This window comes from Zeus faber (genome assembly GCF_960531495.2).
Source record: "Zeus faber genome assembly, chromosome: 16".
NCBI lineage: Eukaryota > Metazoa > Chordata > Actinopteri > Zeiformes > Zeidae > Zeus > Zeus faber.
Window position 1 is genome coordinate 30539851 of NC_137202.1, and position 14797 is coordinate 30554647.

The window sequence follows — 14797 nt, forward strand, 5'->3', positions numbered from 1 at the left end:
CCCGCCTGGGTGTTTCCCAAACAGCTGATGCATTTTGGACGTGGAAAGAAAGTGGCGAATCTCCTGGAGAGAATATCATTCCTTCAGATGACATGGGCCGGCGGCCAAAGCGCTCAGTTGTTGGAGCTGCTCGGAGGTTCTGTCTGCCATGGCTGTGAGGAGTGGATCTGATCTAACACCCGGCGCTCTCTGCCTCTAATTTGGGTCATTTACGGAGCGGCTCCTTCTGGTGCCAGTCACAGTGTGCGGGGCTGAAACGGCAGCTTTAATCTTCATGTTCGCTCCGGATCTGGAAGCTTTTCATCCTGAATGTTCTGAAGTCCATATGGACCGAGTGTCTGTCAGGGAGTCCTGGTCCCAGAGCAGCTTCCCTGCGGAGACACACTGGTTTTAATATACTGTTCCCTTTTATATTGTTCTTTAACGGGAAAAAGATAAATCCCCAAACAGACTAATGTCTCACAGGCTTCAGCGATGGAGCTGAATCACTTCATGGACCTTTAGTCTCATTGTGAAAATCACGCACGGATTCATGTGGATTTAAAAAATGAATCCATTTTAAATATTAAAAGTTGATCTTATCACATTATTGTAATTTCGCTAAAAACGGGTTAACCGACAGTGAAACGGGCTTCAGATGGAGAATGATTATAATATTAATGACAATATTATTAATAATAATAATTATAATAATAATAATAATAATAATAATAATTACAGTAGTAATAATAATAAGAAGAAGAATATTGAGAAAAATATTAGTAATGATATATTATTATTATTGTTATAGTAATAATAATAATAATAATAATAATAATACTATTATACCAATAATATTATTATTATTATTATTATTATATAATTATTATTATTATTGTTATTATTGTAATAATAATAATAATGTGATAACATTCCTCTTCTACTCAAACATCTGGTCAGAACAGTGCGTCATTTCATCCCAATCCGGCTTTTGAGAGACACTCTGAATTGCAGGTGGAGTGATAACATTTGAATGATATCATCATGACAGCGATTCCACGTTTCCAAACCTGCTCAGATAAACTCATCTGTGCTCTCGGAATTAGCGAGCGTTCTCAGGAGAAAAGAGTCGTGCACGGACATTGAATAGCAATAATGTATAGAAACAGAATGGATTTGAGTTCCACGCACACGGTGACGTGCAGGTGAGCAGGGAAGTCGTGGATTGAGACTCACTCACTCTGCCTGCATCTCTGGGAACACCCGCTGTGCGCGCTGCTCCTGGAGCACTTTGCATGGAAGGACCTGCAGGAGAAGTCCCACTTCCCTCCTGGAGACCTGCTGGAGGACGGGGAGAGCGGTCCAGTCTGCAGGAGAACACCAGAACCGGCGCCGTGCATCAGCTTGCGTGCTCCAGCACCTGGAATGCCTGGAGAACCGCGGAGGACCTGGAGAACCCGGAGGACCTGGAGAACCCGGAGGACCTGGAGAACCCGGAGGACCTGCAGCAGAACCTGCAGCTGCTGCAGAACCTGCAGCCTCTCTGGATGGAGCTGCTCAGGCTGCAGTCTGCGAAGCTCAGACGGTCACGTGTGCGTGTGACGCGCTGCGAGGGGCGGGGCTTCCTACAGCACCACGGACATGCTCGCGCACGCGCACATCGACATGCACGCGCGCAGCGGTTGTTTTCCAGGATGGCCTTGAGTTTGGAGCAGGTCATTGAGTTTGGAGCAGGTCATTGAGTTTGGAGCAAGTCATTGAGTTTGGAGCAGGTCATTGAAGGTGCAGCTCTGTGGCTTGTCACAAAGAACTCCAAAGTTTGATGGAAATATGACTTTTGTCATGATACATGTTACATATATGATATAAAACATATTTGGAACATGTTATATCTATATATATATATATATATATATACTATACATACTATATAACTGTATATACTGTATATAAATTATATACTGTCCCAAATATGTTTTATATCATATTTGGGACAGGTTTAATATATTATATAGTATAAATTTGGCATATATATATATCATATCTGGGACATTTTATATATATCTATGATTGTATGTCATATTATATATTACATATATTATGTTATATTATATATTATATAGATTCAAGATTCAAGAGGTTTATATGTCAAACATATATATATATATCATTAATATAATGATATAGATTTTATCTAACATGATATACTGTAGATTATATAAGATTAAAGATTCAAGATTCAAGATTTTTACTTGTCACATACATATACATACTTTCATACATATGTACATATACATATATGATGATATAGATTATATATAATATGATATAGATATATATAATGACATAGATTATATATAATAATATAGATGATGATATTGATGATTTATAATGACATCGTTTATAAACTCTATAATGATATAGATGATGATATCGATGAAATACAGTGGTACCTGGACTTACGACTGCAACTACTGACCACTAATCCAAGACACCAGCAGTGATAGTCACCAACATCTGGATCCACTTGTGACCGACTGCTCCAAGATACGACCGTGGAAATGTGCAGTCAGCAGTCAGTCAGCAGTCAGCCAGCAGCCAGTCAGCAGTCAGTCAGCAGTCAGTCAGCAGCCAGTAAGCAGTCAGTCAGCATCAGCGGTCACTCAGCGGTCAGTCAGCGGTCACTCAGCGGTCAGTCAGCGGTCACTCAGCAGTCAGTCAGCGGGCGAACTACATGGTGTGTGCACGTAGTTCGTGGCTCATCCATATTTCTTTCATATTTACTGTGTATTTTGTTTATTTTCTTCATGATATCATTCATATGGGAAAATTGCTTGGACATACGACTGTTTTAACATACGACCTTTCTTATGGAACCAATTACAGTCCTAAGTCCAGGTACCACTGTGTAATGATATAGTTGATTTATAATGATAACGATAATATATAATGATATAGATGATTGTAAAGATGATTTATAATGATACAGATTAAATATTATGACAGAGATGATTATATCAATAATTTATAATGAAACAGATTATATATAATGATAAAGATAATGATGACTTATTAAGATATATATAATGATATAGAGGAACAATCTTTAATTGTCACACATGCACACCACACTACAACACATGCACACCACACTACAACACATGCACACCACACTACAACACATGCACACCACACTACAACACATGCTTTGGGTGGTGCTTGTGAAATGGTTCCTCTGCTTTGAACCATCCTGGCTTGTCCTTCCTCCGGGGGCACAGCCAGGAGCAGTGGGCAGCATTCGTGGACGCGCCTGGGGACGAGTGTCCATCGCTGGTCAGACCATGATGTGTGCATGTTTTTGTTGGGGTCCTTACTGACATGAGGTGGAGGAAACCCCATGTGAGCACGGGGAGACCATGCAAACTCCACCCAGAAAGGCTCCTATTTGGGAGATAAACCGCCGGAGCACAGTGCCAACAGGGCCCCAGGCGCTGTATGATTTACGATGATACAGATTATATATTATGACATAGATGATCATATCAATAATATATAATGATACAAATTATCTATAGTGATAAAGAAGATGATATAGACTATTTATGATGGTACAGATGATGATATATAATATATAATGATAGAGGTCACTAAAACAAACTTTAGGGTGCTGAAGGAATAAATACCTTTATCAGCTCTATTTCTTCTATTTCAGGTATATTCAGTGTGTAAATATACAGTGTTAGTATATATATATAGTTCTGCCAAGGATGATATACATATATATATATATATATATATATATATATATATATATATATATATATATATATATACTGTATATATATATATATATATATATATATATATACTGTATATATATATATTTATATATATAGACAGAATGAGGCAGAATGAGGGGACACTGACCAATCACAGCACAGTGAAACTATCTGTGACTTTGCAGATATGTTGTTTGTTAATGTCTGACTTGAATGGAGCTGTAACTTGGCATTAACAACCATCCACTGACCTCCTGTGAATAAACCTTGATTCCCTTCCTGTTCTAATTCAGCTCTACGGTCTTTTTGTTGTGCCAACACTCCATCTGACTCCAGGTTGACCTGCAGAGTATTTCTTAAATGCATCAACAAATTAAGACAAGTGAGAATTCATTTGAGACCAGTACATACTGTAGAAGAAGCAAATCAGCTTCCTGTTCTGCTGAGTCATTGTGCACTCATCGCTCTGCCGTCCGTGGTGAGAAGCTGCCAAACCTCTTCAAAGTGACCGGTGTCCCACAGCCCAGTGCAGACTGAGGCAGTGCTGTTGAACTGTACACGTTAGAGAGAATCAAAACCATCTGTTTTATTTCTTTTACGCACCTTTGCTTTTCCTTTCAATAGTTTGATTGGCCTCAGCACATCCTAACCCTAACACCCGAGCACTATCTATCTATCTATCTATCTATCTATCTATCTATCTATCTATCTATCTATCTATCTATCTATCTATCTATCTATCTATCTATCTATCTATCTATCTATCTATCTATCTATCTATCTCTTCTTAATCTATTCTTAATTCTTAATTTTTAATGTACCTTCTTAACATAGGGGTGTTAGAGGACATCTTGTACTCATCACTTTCTGTAGAGAAGATCAGAAGTGAGTTCAGTGAAGCCTGTGGCTTCCTGCAGAGTCTCAGAAAAAATAATCATTGTTTCTTCACATTCATTTTGCTGAAGGTTATACCTCACCCTAACACACATCCAAACCCTAACCCTAACCGTAAAATACATCCTAACCCTAACCCTAACACTAAACCACATCCTAACCCTAACCCTAACCCTAACCCACATCCTAACCCTAACCCTAACTCTGAACCTAACCCTAACCATAACCCACATCCTAACACTAACCCACGTCCAAACCCTAACCTTAACACTCCCCTCAACCCACACCCTAACCCTAACCCTAACCCTAACCCACAACGTAACCCTAACCCTAACTCTGAACCTCACCCTAACCATAACCCATATCCTAACCCTAACCCACGTCCTAACCCTAACCCTAACCCCACAAAATTACATTTCACTGCATATATGTATGGAGGTATGTATATGTATGTGACAAATAAAAAATCTTAATCTTAACCCTTAACCCTAACACTACCCTTAACCCACACCCTAACCCTAACCCTAACCCTAACCCTACCCCTAACCCACATCCTAACCCTAACCCTAACCAGCATCCTAACCCTAACCCTAACCCTACCCAGAACCCACATCCTAACACTAACCCTAACCCTACCCCTACCCCTAACCCTAAACCTAACCCTAACCCTAACCCACATCCTAACCCTAAACCATATCCTAACCCTAACCCTAACCCTAACCCTAACCCTAACCCTAACCCTAACCCTAACCCTAACCCTAACCCTAACCCTAACCCTAACCCTAACCCTAACCCTAACCCTAACCCTAACCCTAACCCTAACCCTAACCCTAACCCTAACCCTAACCCTAACCCTAACCCTAACCCTAACCCTAACCCTAACCCTAACCCTAACCCTAACCCTAACCCTAACCCTAACCCTAACCCTAACCCTAACCCTAACCCTAACCCTAACCCTAACCCTAACCCTAACCCTAACCCTAACCCTAACCCTAACCCTAACCCTAACCCTAACCCTAAACCTACCCTTAACCCACATCCAAACCCAACCCCAAACCCACATCCTAACCTTAACCCTAACCCTAACCCTAACCCTAACCCTAACCCTAACCCTAACCCTAACCCTAACCCTAACCCTAACCCTAACCCAAACCCTAACCCTTACCCTAACCCACATCCTAACCCCAACCCTAACCCTAACCCTTACCCTAACCCTATCCCTAACCCACATCCTAACCCTATACCACATCCTTACCCTAACCCTAACCCTAAACCTAACCCTATCCCTAACCCACATCCTAACCCTATACCACATCCTTACCCTAACCCTAACCCTAAACCTAACCCACATCCTAACCCTAACTCTAACCCACATCCTAACCCTAACCCTAACTTTAACCCACATCATAACACTAACCCACATCCTAACACTAACCCTAACCCTACCCCTACCCCTAACCCTATACCTAACCCTAACCCTAACCCACATCCTAACCCTAAACCATATCCTAACCCTAACCCTAACCCTAACCCTAACCCTAACCCTAACCCAGAACCCACATCCTAACACTATCCCTAACCCTACCCCTAAACCACATCCTAACCCTAACCCTAACCCTAACCCTAACCCTGACCCACATCCTAACCCTATACCACATCCTTACCCTAACCCTAACCCAAACCCTACCCCTAACCCACATCCTAACCCTAACCCTAACCCTAACCCTAACCCACATCCTAACCCTAAACCACATACTTTCCCTAACCCTAACCCTAACCCTAAAACTAACCCTAACCCTAACCCACATCCTAACCCTAACCCTTACCCTAACCCTGACCCACATCCTAACCCTAAACGAAATCCTTACCCTAACCCTAACCCTAACCCTACCCCTAACCCACATCCTAACCCAAACCCTAACCCTAACCCTAACCCTAAACCATAACCCACGTCCTAACCCTAACCGTAACCCTACCCTGACCCCACATCCTAACACTAACCCTAACCCCAACCCAACCCCTAACCCACATCCTAACCCTAACCCTAACCCTAACCCTAACCCAAACCATAACCATAACCCTGACCCTAACCCTAACCATAACCCTAACCATAACCCTAACCCTAACCAACATCCTAACCCTAAACCACATCCTTACCCTAACCCTGACCCTAACCCTAACCCTAACCCTAACCCGAACCCCTAAACCTAAGCCTAACCCTAACCCTAACCCTAACCCTAACCCGAACCCCTAAACCTAAGCCTAACCCTAACCCTAACCTTAACCCGAACCCTAACCATAACCCTAACCCTAACCCAAACCCCTATCCCTAACCCTAACCCTAACCCTAACCCTAACCCACATCCTAAACATAACCCAAACCCTAACTCAAACGCACATCCAAACCCTAACCCTAACCCTAACCCTAGCGGTAACCCATCTCCTAACCCTAACCTTAACCCTATCCCTAACCCTAACCCAACCCACATCCAAACCCTAACCCACGTCCTAAGCCTATCCCTAAACCGACCCTTAACCCACATCCTAACCCAACCCCTAACCCACATCCTAACCTTTACCATAACCGTAACCCTAACCCTAACCCTAACCCTAACCCACATCCCAACCCTAACCCTAAACCACATCCTAACCCTATCCCTAACACAAACGGACATTCTAACCCTAACCCAAACCCTAACCCTAACCCTAACCCACACCCTAACCCTAACCCTAACACTAAACCTAACCCTAACCATAACCCACATCAAAACCCTTACCCAAGTCCTAACCCTAACCGTAACCCTACCCAGAAACCACATCCTAACACTAACCCTAACCCTAACCCTAACCCTAGCCCAAACCCTAACCCTAACCCTAACCCTAACCCGAACCCGAACCCTAACCCTAACACTAACCCTAACCCTAATCCTAACCCTAACCCTAACCCTAACCCTAACCCTAACCCACATCCTAACCCTAAACCACATCCTAACCCTAACCCTAACCCACATCTTAACCCTAACCCTAACCCTAACCCACATCCTGACCCTCACTCTCATCCTACTAATAACCAAGGCTCTTCATAGTTGGACGGACCATGGATGAACAGCTTTACTCAACAATTCTGGATATGAAGATTTGAAATGCTTCCAAATATGAGAATTTAAGTTGAACTGAAATAAAATAAAACATTTTCTCGGATTCCATAATGAAAGACATATAGACAGTCCTGCATCTACTTAAATGTTTAAGGTTTTATGTAAGACAACAACTTAAATGCTGTTTGTGTTTGCTGAGCCCGGTGCCCTCACTGACTTGTACTGTTTTGTAATTTGTTGTTTAGTATGAAGTTCATGTGCTGTCACTGCAAATCACCAAATGTGCTTGTATTGTTCTTGTGATGTCTTGTACGTTATACTGTTCTCTACTATTGTTTTGCTTTGCTGATTTGTGTGTCACTGTAAATTGGAATAAGGAAGGATATCTGAAACACTGGAAAGGCCATTGTTTGCCGTTCTGGTGTCTTTTTGGGGGTGCCAGTGATCGGTTGTTCTGTGTTCGAAACAGGTGGAGTCGGGAAGGTTCAAATTTTACTCCGGAAGTTTAGGAACGGTCAAAGGCAAAACACTCTGTGAACCCTCACACCGGAAGGGGAAAAATGTGGTTTTGGGCCTGCATAGAGCTCCCCTCTGGCCTCGACACTGAGGCAGCTGGTCGTCATGATGTATAGGAAGGGAAATGAGGACTCTGGGTCTTCAGATGCTCTACTTCCAGGGAATGAAGGTATCCAAGTTCAGGTGCTGTGAGCAGCTACTGTACAGAACTCCTTCATTTGACCCCTCCCTACCAGGGGGGAAATGGGAGAGGTTTAGTTTTCATTATTGTCAAACTAAGCATTATCAGAATAACAAAAATGGCATAAAAGTGTTAGTAGCTCATAGCTGTTTTGGGTGGGGTTCCTTACTGATGTTACATGGAGGAAACCCCATGGTTTGGGTGGGGATCCTTACTGATGTTGCATGGAGGAAACCTCATGTGAGCATGGGGAGAACATGCAAACTCCACACAGAAAGGACCCTCATTGGGAGATAACCCACCGGAGCACGGTGACAGCAGCACCCCAGGCGGGAATTGAAACAAGGACATTCTTGCTGTGAGGCAGCAGCAGAATGCACTGCGCCACAGACTGTCCCGAGCCAGGGGTGGGTGTTGTGCTGGCAACCCCATCATGAAGAAAAAAAGACCCCACAGTAATACTGAGTGTGAAGCAAGTGGACGTCCAGGGAAAGGGCCCTGGTTTCGAAGACACAACAAGTGCTGCAGTTGTTCTGGTTTGGTTTTGTGGGTTCATAAACCATTGAGTGTTGACATGACCACTATGTGCACTATGCGCATCTTCAGCAGAGAGCTTGGTGGTCACATGGTTTGAAGCCATTTGAGGCCAACATTGGCTCACATGTAGCCCCAGAATGAAAGCACTGATTATTTCAGAACTTGTCAGAAATTATAATTGTCATAGATTTCAAACTCCACTGAGGGAGGTTTGTGATGGAGGAAGCAGACTCATCACTTTAGTTCTAGTTCTTCTGAACTCGGTGGATGGATGAGTCACTTAGTGGAGCCTTGTTATCTAATAGCAACAGGAGGAAGAGCTCAGTGCTAAGGTCTCCTTGACCTGCCACAAAAAGAGACATAAACAGTTATTCCTGGAATGAGGAGAGAACAATCCTGCCATGAAGCAATGTGTTGCTGCTAAACAACTGATTATGTATTAATCTAACATGTGCACTGGACCCCCATGTGTCCAGACCGATCTTGACTCCATCTGCTCTTCTAACACCCCCAACATTCAGGAAATTGAAACTTTACTTGATCTCCAGATGTATCAAGCACGAGGCCTCCTGCAGATTCCCCCAGGAGTGGATTTCCTACCTCATCGCTACAGAAACCAACCCCCTCTTGATGGATATAACTGGATATGGATGGATGTAATCAAATGTGCTGGAGAAGTAAAGAAAGTGATTTGATTTTGACGTTTAGCTCCGCCTAGTCTGGAAGTGTTTACGTTTGGTAAATTTCACAACCTTTATGTAATGGACAATTATGATGTTTTCGTGCAATTCTGATGTTGGAAAGTATGTCATATTTGTGGCAAATTGGAGTGAAGCGCATTTCATCTTGATCATCTCTATTTGTTTTCTCCTTTGGAAGTCTAAGCGTGCACTTAAGAACAAAGGGTTTTCAGGCCACACCCACAACATGTCACAAACGGCCAAGTTGAAACCTTTTCTTTTTACGTATGGTAATGACGCCTATTCCCATAGATGAATTCTGTGAACTTGCAGTGATCAGTATCAGTCATCAGTAAGTCGTGTCTCAGCCTCACACAGCCCGGAGCAAATTGCTTTACCCAATATTGATATAAAATCCAGAGAATTAAATAAATGAATTGATGTTCCGCCCGTAAATCTTCACCCATTAAGTTCCTGATTGTTACTTTTTCTTTTTTATGGTAAATCTACATAGAGCTGCTCATATTGTAATAACAACAAAATGTTTTCTCAATAGACTTTATTCTTGTAATAGTGCTGTTTTGTCTTATCCAGCAAATATTGTAAAAGATGTTATTCTTAGTGGTGGATTAATGACAGCGCCTCCAGGAAACCTGGCGAGGCTCCTTTGTTGGGTCACCTTCAGTTTAGCACAAACTGAAACTTGTTCCTCGCTGTCGGTGTGCGACCTTGATGATAAATCACTGCAGATTCAGACCTCTTCACCAAAGCTGTGACCACCAAGTGGTCCAGCAGGAGCTTTGCAACCCAGCTGCGTCAGACAGGAGCGTGAATGGGAGCGTTACATGGGAAGTTACATGGGAAGTTACATGGGAAGTTACATGTGAAGTTACATGGGAAGTTACATGGGAAGTTACATGGGAGCGTTACATGGGAGCTTTACATGGGAGCGTTACATGGGAGAGTTACATGGGAGCTTTACATGGGAGCGTTACATGGGAGCGTTACATGGGAGCGTTACATGGGAGAGTTACATGGGAGCTTTACATGGGAGCGTTACATTGGAAGTTACATGGGAAGTTACATGGGAAGTTACATGGGAAGTTACATAGGAAGTTACATGGGAAGTTACATGGGAAGTTACATAGGAAGTTACATGGGAGCGTTACATGGGAAGTTACATGGGAGCGTTACATGAGAAGTTATATGGGAAGTTACATGGGAAGTTACATGGGAGCATTACATGGGAGGTTACATGGGAGCGTTACATGGGAAGTTACATAGGAGCGTTACATGGGAAGTTACATGGGAGAGTTACATGGGAGCTTTACATGGGAGCGTTACATGGGAAGTTACATGGGAAGTTACATGGGAAGTTACATGGGAAGTTACATGGGAAGTTACATAGGAAGTTACATGGGAGCGTTACATGGGAAGTTACATGGGAGCGTTACATGGGAAGTTACATGGGAAGTTACATGGGAAGTTACATAGGAGCGTTACATGGGAAGTTACATGGGAGCGTTACATGGGAAGTTACATGGGAAGTTACATGGGAGCGTTACATGGGAAGTTACATGGGAAGTTACATGGGAGCTTTACATGGGAAGTTACATGGGAAGTTACATGGGAAGTTACATGGGAGCGTTACATGGGAAGTTACACTGGAAGTTACATGGGAGCGTTACATGGGAGCGTTACATGGGAAGTTACATGGGAAGTTACATGGGAGCGTTACATGGGAAGTTACATGGGAAGTTACATGGGAGCATTACATGGGAAGTTACATGGGAAGTTACATGGGAAGTTACATGGGAGCATTACATGGGAAGTTACATGGGAGGGTTACATGGGAAGTTACATGGGAGCATTACATGGGAAGTTACATGGGAAGTTACATGGGAGCATTACATGGGAAGATACATGGGAGCATTACATGGGAAGTTACATGGGAAGTTACATGGGAGCATTACATGGGAAGTTACATGGGAGCGTTACATGGGAAGTTACATGGGAAGTTACATGGGAAGTTACATGGGAAGTTACATGGGAAGTTACATAGGAAGTTACATGGGAGCGTTACATGGGAAGTTACATGGGAGCGTTACATGGGAAGTTACATGGGAAGTTACATGGGAAGTTACATAGGAGCGTTACATGGGAAGTTACATGGGAGCGTTACATGGGAAGTTACATGGGAAGTTACATGGGAGCGTTACATGGGAAGTTACATGGGAAGTTACATGGGAGCTTTACATGGGAAGTTACATGGGAAGTTACATGGGAAGTTACATGGGAGCGTTACATGGGAAGTTACGCTGGAAGTTACATGGGAGCGTTACATGGGAGCGTTACATGGGAAGTTACATGGGAAGTTACATGGGAGCATTACTTGGGAAGTTACATGGGAAGTTACATGGGAAGTTACTTGGGAGCATTACATGGGAAGTTACATGGGAGGGTTACATGGGAAGTTACATGGGAGCATTACATGGGAAGTTACATGGGAAGTTACATGGGAGCATTACATGGGAAGTTACATGGGAGCATTACATGGGAAGTTACATGGGAAGTTACATGGGAGCATTACATGGGAAGTTACATGGGAGCGTTACATGGGAAGTTACATGGGAAGTTACATGGGAAGTTACATGGGAAGTTACATGGGAAGTTACATAGGAAGTTACATGGGAGCGTTACATGGGAAGTTACATGGGAGCGTTACATGGGAAGTTACATGGGAAGTTACATGGGAAGTTACATAGGAGCGTTACATGGGAAGTTACATGGGAGCGTTACATGGGAAGTTACATGGGAAGTTACATGGGAGCGTTACATGGGAAGTTACATGGGAAGTTACATGGGAGCTTTACATGGGAAGTTACATGGGAAGTTACATGGGAAGTTACATGGGAGCGTTACATGGGAAGTTACACTGGAAGTTACATGGGAGCGTTACATGGGAGCGTTACATGGGAAGTTAAATGGGAAGTTACATGGGAGCATTACATGGGAAGTTACATGGGAGGGTTACATGGGAAGTTACATGGGAGCATTACATGGGAAGTTACATGGGAAGTTACATGGGAGCATTACATGGGAAGTTACATGGGAGCATTACATGGGAAGTTACATGGGAAGTTACATGGGAGCATTACATGGGAAGTTACATGGGAGCGTTACATGGGAAGTTACATGGGAAGTTACATGGGAAGTTACATGGGAAGTTACATGGGAAGTTACATAGGAAGTTACATGGGAGCGTTACATGGGAAGTAACATGGGAGCGTTACATGGGAAGTTACATGGGAAGTTACATGGGAAGTTACATAGGAGCGTTACATGGGAAGTGACATGGGAGCGTTACATGGGAAGTTACATGGGAAGTTACATGGGAGCGTTACATGGGAAGTTACATGGGAGCTTTACATGGGAAGTTACATGGGAAGTTACATGGGAAGTTACATGGGAGCGTTACATGGGAAGTTACACTGGAAGTTACATGGGAGCGTTACATGGGAGCGTTACATGGGAAGTTACATGGGAAGTTACATGGGAGCATTACATGGGAAGTTACATGGGAAGTTACATGGGAAGTTACATGGGAGCATTACATGGGAAGTTACATGGGAGGGTTACATGGGAAGTTACATGGGAGCATTACATGGGAAGTTACATGGGAAGTTACATGGGAGCATTACATGGGAAGTTACATGGGAGCATTACATGGGAAGTTACATGGGAGCATTACATGTGAAGTTACATGGGAGCATTACTTGGGAAGTTACATGGGAAGTTACATGGGAAGTTACATGGGAGCGTTACATGGGAAGTTACATGGGAAGTTACATGGGAGCGTTACATGGGAAGTTACCTGGGAAGTTACATGGGAGCATTACATGGGAAGTTACATGGGAGCATTACATGGGAAGTTACATGGGAAGTTACATGGGAGCATTACATGGGAAGTTACATGGGAGCATTACATGGGAAGTTACATGGGAGCATTACATGGGAAGTTACATGGGAAGTTACATGGGAAGTTACATAGGAGCGTTACATGGGAAGTTACATGGGAGTGTTACATGGGAAGTTACATGGGAAGTTACATGGGAGCGTTACATGGGAAGTTACATGGGAAGTTACATGGGAGCATTACATGGGAAGTTACATGGGAAGTTACATGGGAAGTTACATGGGAGCGTTACATGGGAAGTTACACTGGAAGTTACATGGGAGCGTTACATGGGAGCGTTACATGGGAAGTTACATGGGAAGTTACATGGGAGCATTACATGGGAAGTTACATGGGAAGTTACATGGGAAGTTACATGGGAGCATTACATGGGAAGTTACATGGGAAGTTACATGGGAGCGTTACATGGGAAGTTACATGGGAAGTTACATGGGAAGTTACATGGGAAGTTACATGGGAGCATTACATGGGAAGTTACATGGGAAGTTACATGGGAGCATTACATGGGAAGTTACATGGGAGCATTACATGGGAAGTTACATGGGAGCATTACATGGGAAGTTACATGGGAAGTTACATGGGAAGTTACATGGGAGCGTTACATGGGAAGTTACATGGGAAGTTACATGGGAGCGTTACATGGGAAGTTACATCGGAGCGTTACATGGGAAGTTACAAGGGAAGTTACATGGGAAGTTACATGGGAAGTTACAACGGAGCGTTACATGGGAAGTTACATGGGAAGTTACATGGGAAGTTACAACGGAGTGTTACATGGGAAGTTACATGGGAAGTTACATGGGAAGTTACATGGGAAGTTACATGGGAGCGTTACATGGGAAGTTACATGGGAAGTTACATGGGAGCTTTACATGGGAAGTTACATGGGAAGTTACATGGGAAGTTACATGGGAGCGTTACATGGGAAGTTACACTGGAAGTTACATGGGAGCGTTACATGGGAGCGTTACATGGGAAGTTACATGGGAAGTTACATGGGAGCATTACATGGGAAGTTACATGGGAAGTTACATGGGAAGTTACATGGGAGCATTACATGGGAAGTTACATGGGAGGGTTACATGGGAAGTTACATGGGAGCATTACATGGGAAGTTACATGGGAAGTTACATGGGAGCATTACATGGGAAGTTACA